Here is a 13,283-nt window from a genome sequence, read left to right on the forward strand (position 1 = left end):
TATGTTATGTCAAATGAGGCCGATACACGTATTCCTTAAGGAATTAAGTATTTGAGAAAACCAGTTATTAAGTCTAAAAGATAAATATAAGGTCTGTAAACTTCAAGTAGTCATTTACAGAACTCAGGAAACAACACAACCTTATCTTGTAGAAGTATGTGTTACAATAAATTGTACGAAATCTGGACTCATAAAGGTCTCGTTACCCTATAAAACAAGGTCTAGACAGGGAAGATGCCCAAATATTCGTGACATGATATGTTGTTCTATCTTGAATTCTACAATAAGTTAGAACAAGAAAGTATTACAATACAATTTTTGCACGTGAGAATGGATTCAAGGTACGTCTAAGTTAGTACGTCACGTGAACTATCTGTTAGAGGAAAGGTAAAGCTCCAAATTAAGTACAAATATGTATATATATATATACATTTATATATATATATATGGAGAAAAGTTAAAATTGAGGTCACACATTTTTTAGAAGAAACTACTTAGTGATTATGACTAACAAGGTAGAAGTGAGGATAGTCCATAATCAAGGGGAAAAATATTAGAACAAAAGTAGAGAATTTCAACAAGTATTGACAGTAAGATTGATCTTCTTCACTCATACTCCAAGAGAATGGCAGAGTACCCGGAAGAAAAATAGAAGAAGTTAAATTGAGAAAAGATAGATTCCCCAAAGTATTAGAACAAGTATATATAAATAAGCTATAGTTACTACTATAGCTAATGATAACGATTTGGATAATGGAAACCCATTAAGAAAATGTTAAGATGACAGATTCTTGAGCCATCCCCCATATCAAATCACAATCCAAACAAAGAAATGCAGGAATTAAGTGTAGAGAGCAAGTTAAGATCATGAATTAGTAGGAAAGAGACCTCATAAAAAGTAAGGTCAATAATCTTAGTAAGATCCTCGGGAAGGAATGAAAAACATTACAAACCTCAACTTTATCCTAATTTTAAAGAAAAAATTTTCATAAGTCTAGTGAATTGTAATGTCGAGGAGAATTATTAGATAAATAAGTTTACTTATTTATGGAGTTTTCCATAAATAAGTCGTGCATTCTACAGGTTTAAAACCTTTAAGTACACGTGCTCATATTGGAATGACTTGTAAAATATCAATATGACAAGATATACTATGAAAAGCCTGATAAGTATATCTGGGTATGTTTAAGAGTATCGTGAGACATGAAAGAAATGACTTAACAGTACATTATGTCAGATAGTGACTGAGAATGTTGGCTATGAGAGTGCAAAGTTTCAAGTAATCTATTTGACTTCAGATAAGTCATCACATTCTTAACGGTTCGGATAAATTGACGAACCAATAAGTAAGCACTCGATTAGTAATAATTAAAAATATTTTAAGATCTACGCAGTATTATGAGTGTAGAATTATAGGATTATGGAGTAATCCAATGATTCAATGTGTAGTATTACAGTTTGTACTACGCAGCACCCCCAGAAACCACAAGGATGAACATTTTAATCCAAATTATAAGGAAGTAGTACATCACACCCAGAATTAGAGAGTTTTCACGACAGTTGTATTGAAAGGATATTACGATAACCCAGGACCAAGATCAGATAGATCTGATACTGGAGTCTCAGCCCAATCAAGGATAGAAATGTATAGTGTAAGTCTATGTTAAGTTAAAAATAGTTTCGAGATCAATCACGACTCATACTAGGCAATTGATTGACTAATCCTAAAGATTAATTCGGCTGAAGATTGAACTGACAATCGAGACTAAGAAGAGTGATTAGCCATTTTGGAGACAAATTATCTCATCCAAACCACTAGTTACCCTAACAGAAGAATAATGTTGCTGAATTCACATCGAATTACCTAAATTGTTAGGAAGTTAAAGTAGAATAACAACATCCAGTAGGAGAATTGTAAAAGATCTACATTCTAGAATAGAAGTGTGATCAAATCACGATAGATTTCGTGGTAGGGATGCCTAGAATATTTGATAGTAACGTTGCGATTTAGATAATCAGAAACCGATTGACAAGATTTGCATATTTTTGCCGATCAAACTCAGTTATTCTATTGAGAGACAGCCATTTCATGAGTGTACATGACGCAATGGGGTCAAGTTAAAGTTTAGTACAGCTTCCCACCGCAGACAGATGGCCAATCTGAGAGGACCATCCAGACCCTATAAGATATGCTGAGAGCATGTGTTATGGATTTTAAAGGGAACTGGGGTAGGAAGTTACCTTTGATAGAGTTTTCCTATAACAACAGCTATCACATGTCAATAGGAATGACACCTTTCGAAGCTCTATACGGAAGAAAATGTAGGTCCCCAATTCATTAGTATGAACCTGGGGAGAAGCATCTAGAAATAGTATACTTTATCAGGAGAACCACATAGGATGTGAGACTTATCACAAGGAGGTTCGATACAACTCACAATCACCAGAAGAGTTATGCAGATAAACACCGCAGACATATAAAGTTTCAGGTAGGAGACTTAATTCCCCTGAAGGTGGCACATATGAAAGGGATAATAAGATTTCGGTAAGAGAGGAAAACTCAGTCCAAAATACATCTGACCATTTGAGATGCTAGAGAGGATCTGTAAGGTCGCGTACAGACTAGCTTTGCCGCTAGAATTGGCTACGGTACACAACGTCTATCACGTATTGATATTGAAGAAGTATGCGACAGATCCATCGCATGTATTGCACCAGGAACCTGTCGAAGTGCACGCAGTCTAGATCCTAGCTCGTGAGGAGAAATCTTTAAGGAATAAAGTAATTCCTCGGGTTAAAGTCTTGTAGTGAAATCATAATATTGAGGAAGCTACTTGAGAACGCGAATAGAATATGAGGAAAAGCTACCCCGAGTTATTCTAATTTTTGGGACGAAAATTTTTAAGGGGGGTAGATTGTAATGATTGAGAAAATCTCAGACCTTAAATAATACAATTTATGTATTTAAGCCAAGGATTTTCTTAAAAAAATATTATGTGACTAAAGGATTTATGGAATTAATATCTGTATTCTCAAATTCTGTAGCAGATTTCATGTTAAGTTCATGTTTTTGATCGAGTAAATTCGATCGATAAATTCTCGCCGTACTTTAAGGCGAATAATTTTCAGTACAAGTATAGTTTGAGAATCTTAATTTCAAGAATCTCCAAACACAGCATGATGTTAGCAGCGTATAAAAAAACGCACTTACATTTTAAAGAAGAGAAAATCCTTAATTGCCAGACAGCTAGGTTAAAGTCACAAGATAAATACCCATAGTGGAAGGGTACAATGTGAGCTCGGGAGTTGACACCGTCAGAAACATCGTCATTCCCGGGATTTAATGCAGAAAAGTTAAATTTAGAATTTGTTCAGTCTAGAATTAATTTCAAGACCTGAAACAGTTCAAGATATTACGCGAGTAAGAATTTAATGTAATGTCGAAGTAGTCAAAAATTAATATTATACTGTAAATAAGCAGTAGAAAAGGGACAGTCAAAACTAGAATTTCCTGTCGGCTAAGTTACTTACCTACAGTCAGTATAATTTTTAGCAGTTGCAAGAGAAACTTAAGAGAGTGGACAAAAGTACAATGGGTAGGATTTATTTTTCTCTCTCCCATTCTTCACTTGGCCGGCCATGTATAGTGGAAATAGAGCCAAAATTTGGCTAGTTGAGTATGCTAAAAGGTTACATGTTAAGGTGATGTGATGGTAGTGGTTGAAGGGGAATTAATGGCAAATTTGCTTCTCCTTTTCTCCTTCCATAACCGGCCAAGAAAGGGGGAATTGAACCAAAATTTGGTTGATTGAGGGAGTTGATGTGGTGTTAAAAAAAATAATTTCCAAGTTGGCCATAAATAAAAGGAACCATCATATGATAAGCCTCATTTTTTTTCTCCTAGCTTTTTCTCACACTCAAAATCTGGCCACACCCTCCATTCTCTCTCAAATATTTTCTCCCACTCTCCCAATTTTGAACCACTAGCAAACCATAGAAGAAGAAGAAGGAGATCAAGGGATTCTATGAGCAGACTAGTCAAGCATTCCTCCAAGGGTAAAGAAACTCTAAATCCCCTTTTTTTTCATGTTTTAGTAAAGTTTGAAATGTAGAAATATTTCTCTTAAATTTCCTTATACTTTCTAGTTCCAAGCCATTAACAAATCTTAGAGGAGTTCAAAGGTTTTCAAGAGAGAGAGAGAGTTCTTCAAGGGTAAGTTCTCAAACTCTTCTCCATTAATTTCTAGCCAACTTTAAGTTTGGATTTATGGATGTAAATTTGTGGTTCTTGAGAAAGATGTGTTGTAATAAGGGTGTGTGAGTTTTATGTTAGTTTTGTGAGTTTGAGGTTAGTTTGATTAGTAATATGTGGTATGTTTATACTTGGTTTAAGTTACTTATTTTGGGTTGAAGGAAAAATTTTCCGGTTACTTTGAATGCAAAAATAAGGACCCTAGAGCGAGATTTTTCAGTATTTCTAAGTTTGAACTCATAGATCTCGATGTTTTGAACATTTTCTGTGACTATGACAAAACATAATTTTAAATCTAAAAGTGAGTTTGAAGCCAGTTTGCAAAAATGGACTGGCTGCCCAACACAGTTTCGGAAAAAGAAAAAAAAGATTGCTGCAGCAATCTTACAACATTTTAAAAGAGATTTCTGCAGGAATCCTAAAGTCTTTTTAAAAGATTGCTACAGCAATATTAAAAGATTAGCATTTTTAAAAAGATTGCTATAGCAATATTAAAAGATTGCTACAGCAATCCTATAACATTTTTTAAAAGATTGCTACAGCCTTATTAAAATATTGCTACAGCAAAAAAAAAGCAGCCACTGTTTTCAGTCAAACGAGGCCTTTAGAAGCTGAATTTCAACTTTATCTAAAAATGACAATTTTAGATCTCGATGAGACGAAGAATTGTTACGAAGAAGAAATTTTTGAAATCCGACTCTAAGATGCAGTAAAACGCAGATTTCAGAAACTACACAGTGTTAACGAAACAAAACTAACACAGTGTTTGCTTTAACAAAAAGTTATCAAAGAACCCGAGACGTGATTTCAGTAAAATACAATGGCATTAAACCTTATTTTAACGAAAGTATTCGTAAAGAGAGTTTTCAAGAAAAAAATGCTGTCTGTAAAGAACATAATGGCTTATCGAGCGAGTTATCCCGACGGGCACTTACGAGCCCAATACGTTAGGTCCTTAGAATCTTAAGGATTTAATGTGGGTCCAACGCCTGCATTGATTTAAGAGACTCCAATTGAGTTTAAATTTCAGCGGCCTAAGAGTTAGAATGCCGTGGATAAGTTTTTAGGCCGAATTGGGCCTTAATATCATAATAAGTCCAATGAGAAAAATTATGGAGAATAAGTTACTAGGTTGGGTAAATGATTTTCAATCTAGACATAAGAATGTTAAGGGCAATTAAGGAAAATATGATTTTGAGGATTTAATAAATTGATCCTTATAGTAAATTATCCTTCAGTAAAGGAAAGGAATACATGCCTTAAGTAAATGGCTAGATTTCCTTTATAAGCTGCTAAAATAGAATAGCAAACGACAGATAATCTCACACTCTCAATGAGTGTTCATTTTCAGAAGTAAGCAAGTAAGAGAATAGGCTGTTTGGCGAAGAGTGGATTCCAGCTCTATAAATCAGGTAAGTAGGAATCTCGCCTACAGTGTGAATAGATTTTAAAGAAAAAGTTACACATGTTATATATGCATGTTTATGCTTTAAGTATTATATGCGATGCTATGTCATGCTACATACACTTAAGCAGTGCACAGGAATTATATGTGTTTGAGTACATTTCATGTTATCGTATGCTATGCTATGTCATATTGCATACACCTTAATAAGTCAAGAAGAACTTATAAGAATAATCTAAGTTGAGTGTCATACCAGCCTCCGACTCAAGGGAGGTAACTCAAGCTCCGACTCAAGGGAGAAAAGAAAAAAAATTATAATAATGTCCTCCGACTCAAGGGAGGCATTCAAATTATAATCACGGTGTCGTGGGGGACCTTACAAACCCTCACGTCCCGATGATTGCGCGCAAGTGGTACGCGAGCACTCGAGCCCACAAGAAAGAAAGAAAAGATAAAGAAAGATAAGATAAGATAATCAGACTATGATAAGACATCATAATTAAGCATAATCAGCTCATGCATATTTATTCATGTGTACTCATAGTTATTTTGCAAGATATAGTTCCTACTTGCTGAGCGAAAGCTCAATAAGATATGTTCATGCTATAGGTTAGAAACCTATCAGTAATTCTTGAAGGGCAATGGCGAGCGGCGGACGAATGGGGGAGGTGAGAATGAATACCGCTAACATTCAAATCTTCCGCAGTAAGTTTAAGTAAAACCATGTATATGTTTATATGATTCAAAGGTTTCAAGCATATATGTTTAAAAAGTATATGTACATATGTATGTTAAGAGAACTGAGGTTGTAGCTAACAACCCTAGTTTTGAGTATTTAAGTTTTAGAACGTTGCAATAATGCATGCAACAAATAAGCGGATTTTAAACAAGACGATTTAAATGATTGATTTTAAAAGGACTTTAAAAATGTACTTGAATTTAAGATTTCTCTCGAAATTCGTTTAAAGCCAAATTGAATGGGCTAGTTTTAGAATGGCTTTTGAAGAATATTTGAAACAAGAGTTCAAACACTGCTCCAAATAGTATCGGGTTCGAGTTGGGTTTGCAGTTGGGGTCGAATCAGTGACACGATCGAGTTAGGATTCACGTCGTGTCTGATTGACTTTCTGGGACCGTCGACATAGTTGAGTTCGGATCACCGTCATGACCGTCAGCATGGTTGAGTTAGAACCATCGCCAAGGTTAGGTTTGTACTATGGACATGCAATTACGATCGAGGCGGGACCCATACCCATCAGATTCGAGATAGGGTCGCTCTGGGATGACATGACTCAAAATTAGGAACCAAAACATAATTTCAAAAAGTTTTAGAGGTCAAACTGGAATTTAAAAATCATGGGATCAAACTATAATTTTGTCAAAGTTTAGGGATAAAATTGTAATTTTGACAAATTTTAGGGATCAAACTGTAATTTTTAAAAAATTAAGGGTCAAATTATAATAATTTTGATAAAACATAGGGATTAAATTGTAATTTTAAAAAATTTACAGATCTAACTGTAAATTCAAAAAAGTTTATGGGTCAAAAATATAATTTTATTAAATATATTTGCCTCTTTTTTGTTAAAAAAAACTTGTAATAAAAAGAACCTTACCAAACATGTTTTTTGTTTTTTATTTTCAAAAAATAAAAATAAAATGCATTTACCAAACATTTTTTTGTTCATGTTTGCAGCAAAAAAGAAAACATATTTTTGTTTAAGAAAATGAAAAATGAAAACAAAAATAATATTTGAATTTTTTTTAAAAAAATTTAAAAATAAAAACCTTACCAAACACGACCATAGTTATTTTATTAAAAAAAGATATTAATTAAGACTAAGTGGTAAAAATTTAGATTCAAACACTTTAAGAGGTATTTGTGTTATTTCTCATTTCAAGACACTTATCTAACTTTTATGTTAGTGGGCTAGCTATTTTATTATTTTTAAGATTTTTTTTAAAAAAAAAAGTTGTTCAGGTTGGGCTAGATCGGCCGAATAAGATTTTAGACTTGAAATGGCTTGAACACTTAAGCGGGCAGGGCCAATCCGTTTGGCCCCGCCCAACCTTTCATCTCTATTTACAAGATACACGTTGTAATATAAGTTAAATATTTGTACAATCGTTGAACAGATTTTAACTCCTCATTCACTTACTTCTCTTTTCCTTTTGTTCTCATTTTAATTTCATATATTTCTATAATTTTTTAACCAAAGAGAAGATAGTTGGGAATTTCTCTCAAGATTTCTTTTGTTTTTTTTTTCATTTACAGTTATGTTTCTATATAAAATAAACATATTTATATAGACGTAATTAAATCTCATTCTACAGTGATAATTTAATTATGATTACTTGTTTAAGTTTAGTATTTGTCCATTTTCTATGATTTTTAGCACTTATCCGATTTGCATCATCTTGGTGCTAGATCAAAAATGTTTTAAACCAACGAAAATCGATAATAAAAACATGTTTGTTATTGGAAAAAAAAAATATAATTTATCTTTAAGAGTGTATGAGTCTAGACCATTACCTCTTATTATTGATAAATACCCTTTTGTTAATGTAAATATTTGACTAAAAAACTTATAAATCAAGAATAAAGAGTAAAAATTCTAACCCGTACACTTTCAAAACGTATTTATCAAGATTACCCTTATTATTGTAACAATCATAAGACCTATAACAAAGGTAAATGGCATTTTGAAAAAGCCATAACTTCAATTATTGTGGAGCTTTTTTATTTTTAATTTTTAAATGTGCATGCCATTGTTCGAAGATGAAATTCTTTTTAACAAGAGGGTGCGTTTAAAACTTATTTTAAAATGATTTTGGTTTTTGTATGAAAATAGAAATGAAAATGTTTTCAATCTCAGACAGAAATTATTTTTAAAAATGCGTTTAGTAGTTTTATTAAGAGATTGTTTTAAGTATAAAAAAATCAATTAATGTCTCTCTCCCTCTCTGTGCTTGAGAGAGAAGAAAACAAAAACAAAAAATGAAAAATAACTAAAAGTCGTTTTTCATTTATCTTCCATTTTACACTAAATTAAAAAATCATTTTCATTTTTTTTTATCTTTAATTATGACAAACGCCGCTTTTCTCCTATTTTCATTTTTTATTTCTCAAAAAACATGAAAAACAAAAACAAAACTAACTTCGGCCAATGATTTGATGGTTACCTTTATCTTTACCATCCTTAAAAAGAAGAATCTATTTTTTGAGGGGAGAGGACGAAATGTTTCTTCCATTTCTGCCCCACATTAACAGCGCAAAACGTTTTATTTTTTATGGAGAAAAATATTCAGTGTGGCGTTCAACGGATTCCCACATGTCAGCTTGCGAATGGCCAACTAGCTACCACGTGTCAAATTTCAATTGGCGAAGAAAGGAGCAATGTGGAACACGCACTAAAAAATTGTGGCAGAAAACTATGACACGTGGCGTGCTCTCATTGCCTGTCGATCAACGCGCCCATGTCTACGCGTGTATTGCACGCACGAATCCCAGCCACTTATCGTCTTGATCTGACGGCAAAAAAATCTGAATTTTAATTTTTTATTATTATAATTGATTATATTTATATATTAATTTTAACTTGTTTGTGCTCTAATTTTATCTTTTTTAATACCGTTTTACAATAAATTTTCGTTGCTATTTGATGAAAATGTTATTAATAATTTGAATTAAAAAATTAAACAAAGATTTTGTGAACTAAAATAAAATAAAATCACACCAAATTAAATAAAAAACAAACTAAATAAAACAAAATAGAACTAATTTAGAACACAAAAAAAATAAATTAGTTTTTTTTTTTATTTCTGTCATTGCTTCAGATTTTTTTTTTCATTTTTGTTTCATTTCTTTTGTGTCTTTTTTCTTTTTTTACTTCTTTCTCATTTTTCAATACTGCTGAGATAACAATATTATAAGTGATTTAAACAAAAAATAAAATTAAATAAAATTGCACTAAATTAAATAAAAAACAAATTTATTAAAACAAAATAGAGCTAATTTAAAATAAAATAAGTTAAATTTTTTTCTGTCTTCATTTTTTTCAAGTCTTTTGCTTTAAATTTTCCTGCTTTTGTCTTTATTTTTGTTATTTACCTCCTTTTTTTCTTTTTTTTTGTTTTTTAAAAAGATAATTTGTATAGCCGTTATTTTTAAATAAATTACTAGCACATCGAGCGCAAAAAACTTGTTGTAATAAAGTCGTTATGCCATTGTTTATACAAAATCCATAATTATCTATAATTTAATCAAGCTCAGTATTTATTCAAAGAACTGAACTAGGCTTTATTAAAAAAAAATTCAACAAATCCACAGTGGACCATATTATAAATTTATAAATATACTAAAGGATTACTGTTCACATACTCACGTATTATTATTCATTGTACAATGAATTTTTCTTTAATAAAGCCTAGTTCAGTTCTTTGAATAAATACTGAGCTTGATTAAATTATAGATAATTATAGATTTTGTATAAACAATGGCATAACGACTTTATTACAACAAGGATTTTGCTCTTGATTTGTTGTTTTTTGGTAGCTCTTATTTCTTATTTCTTATTTCATTCTGATCTTTCCAATTGTTTCGGTCCAGACTTCTTTTGTTCGTCCTCGATCACAATTTGCTGCTTTGATTAGCGATTTCGCCTGAGATTTCTATGTGCTTTTCGCCTTTTTTTCTAGTTTTTTTCGTCTTTTGGTTATTCTCATTTGGGATTTTGGATGTGTTTTTTCCTCTTTTTTGTTGTTGTTTCGTGTAGAGATTTCCGCCGTGAATTTCATGTGTTTTTCCCCCTTTTTCCCTTTCTATTTTTTTTTTCATTTTGTTCTCCATTTATTTTTCTCCCTTCATGGGTTCCTTTTTTTTTTTTTTAATTGCCGTTGTTTCTTTGCTTTCCGGCTGTTCTCATTTGGGATTTCATATGCACTTTTGGGTTTCATGCACTTCTTTTGTTTTTTTGTGTGGAAAATGGTCGTTTTGTTGTTGGTAATTTGCTCTTTATTGGGGTTGATTTATTAGAGTTTTTTTTTTCGTGCTTTAAGCCTATTATTATTTTATATTTTTGAATTCTTTTCCTCTCACTGATCATTCTAGAATTTTCTTCGTTTGCTTTTCTTTTTTCAGCAGCTCATTCAACATCGTGCAAGGAGATTTATGTGCATGCATTTGATCTTTGGCGTGGTTGATTCCTATAGGTGAGTACCGAATTTTTCATTTCCTTTGCTGATTTTATGCCTCTGTTGTGGCTTGGCCTCGTTCGTTTCGCTGATTTGAGATTAGAATTCGAGTTTTGCTACAGTAAAAATCTCTCACAAACAATCACATCTAACTTTTTTACTACAGTAAAAAGCTCTCACATACAATCATATTTCAACTCAAATTCTAAACTTGAATCATCGAAACGAACGAGGCCTAAATTAATTTACTTTGCTAATTTGCGGTGATGATGTGTAATGCTCAGGATATTAGTTTGTACTTTTACGTTGATGATTTGTATTCCTTTTGTTCCCGTAGCATTAAATGAGCTAATTATTTTTTTCTTCCTTTATCGTCTGGAATATCTAACAAATCTGCCACCCACAATAGAAAAAAAATGTATAGCAATGTTTTTTTCCTCCTGTTTTTAATCCATTTTCTTCCTCTCTATTATTATTTGGTTTTTTTTTTTTTTGCCTTCCTCCTTACTTTCTTCATTTTAACTCTATATTACTTTTATTATTTCATTTAATAAAATAAATTTTCTTCTATTCTCCGTGCCCGACTTCCACTTGCCACATGTGCTATTGCCCTTTATATATGTATAATGCTCTTGATATCCATTAATTTGTTGTCTAAATTGTTCTCTGTTTTTTTTTTCCCAAACCTGCTATTGTCTCTTCCCCACCGCATTGTTGATCATTTACTGCTCTATTTTATCTCCACCTATTTACTGCTCAACCTTTTAGTTCAGTCTCCATCAATTCTGTTTGGTTGCCTGACATTCGTTGTCTAAGGCTCTGTTGTCAACATTTCTCAGGTACTATTAATAACTTCCTCCCAAATGTTTTAATATCTGTTGTTGACGCTGAATGGTTACTACAAATTATTTTCATTTGCTCTGTCTCATGTAATTTCTTTAAAAATTGCTGTCAATGTATTTTTGCCATATGGATCCTGTTTTTGGATTCTGAATTTATTTGTAGTTTTTTAATATAATTTTTAAAACGTCTTTTCCTTTTTTCCCTCCCTTTTACTTGCCCTAACATTATTTTTGACTGTTTTGCTTTATCTTTTCCTGTTTACCGCTCAATTTCTTAGGCTATCTCTTTTTGGACCAGTATTTGGTCAGCTTATATTCTCAGATTAAGGGGGTGTTCATAGCAGTGCAGGTACTACCAATAACTTCTACCTATATTTTCTTAATATTTGGTACATTATTTTCCCAAGTTGCTATTACTATGTGTTATTTACTATGATGTTGAGGGAATTCTTTTTCTATTGTTATGGTTATTCTTTTCTGACTTTTATTAGTACATAGTGATCATATATCAGTTTCCTGCTGAAAAAAATCTCCCATAATTATATATATCTGTGTGCAATTATCTTTTGTTCAACATGTTTTATCTTTACTTGGTTTTTGTATGCGGCAATAGTAATTATAACCAGTTTTGGCATCGTCATTTTTATTGAATTTGTCTAAAAATTGCTATGAATAAGCTTTCCATACTTGGATTTTGGTTAGGTGTTCTTATTTTATTTGTATTTTTAGACTGCATGTATCTCAATATCTCTTCTTCTTTTTTTTCCCCTTTCCTCTTTATTTGCTCTAACATTTTTGGCTTTTTGGATTGTCCCATTTCATCTTGGCCTATTTACTGCTTAGCCTTTTAGGCTGTATCTCAATATCTCTTATTTATTACTGTGAATAAGCTCCTCTTTTTTAGATCTTCGCTCTATCCATCTTCCTTGAATAAAATGGTTTAAAACTTCCTTTCCTCTTTGTTTTTTTCCCCCTTTTTTGCTCCATATCTTTACTCTCTTTTTTTCTCCTTTTTTTTTTTTTTTTTTTTTTTTCTGGTCCTTTCATCCTTTTTTACACGTTCATTCCAGTTGAACTTAGATCTCATCAACTTCTTTTCACCAAATTTTCTTATACTATTCTTTTTATATTGTTGCGAATATGATTTTCAGTATACAGACAACATAACTATTATTGTTTTGCTCTCTACTGTTTTTCCCAACGTTTACTTTTTTATTTGGATTTTTCGTATTTTTGTTTTAACTATTTAATTTTAAATGGATTCCTTCTGTTCCTCATATTCTTCTTTCTACTTCCATTTTTCCCTTTGCTCATTTTTCCTTTACTTTATAAGAGATTTTCCTGTGCGTTTTAATATTTTATATTCTATTTTTCCTTTTGTTGTGAAATTCGATTTTTTCGACCATTTTTATCAAGTAGAATTTGATGGTTAATTAGTTATTTTATGCCTTTACTACACCCGATTCTTCTGCTTTATTTCGGTACGAAGGACTGCCATTGCGCATTGTCACGCAGGTGCAATTGGTTGCCTATTTTGAAGTAAATTATTATCCAGCCTTATTGTCCCTTTGACGTTGCTGTTTTTCTCCTT

This window comes from Morus notabilis, unplaced genomic scaffold (assembly GCF_000414095.1).
Source record: "Morus notabilis unplaced genomic scaffold, ASM41409v2 Scaffold1615, whole genome shotgun sequence".
NCBI lineage: Eukaryota > Viridiplantae > Streptophyta > Magnoliopsida > Rosales > Moraceae > Morus > Morus notabilis.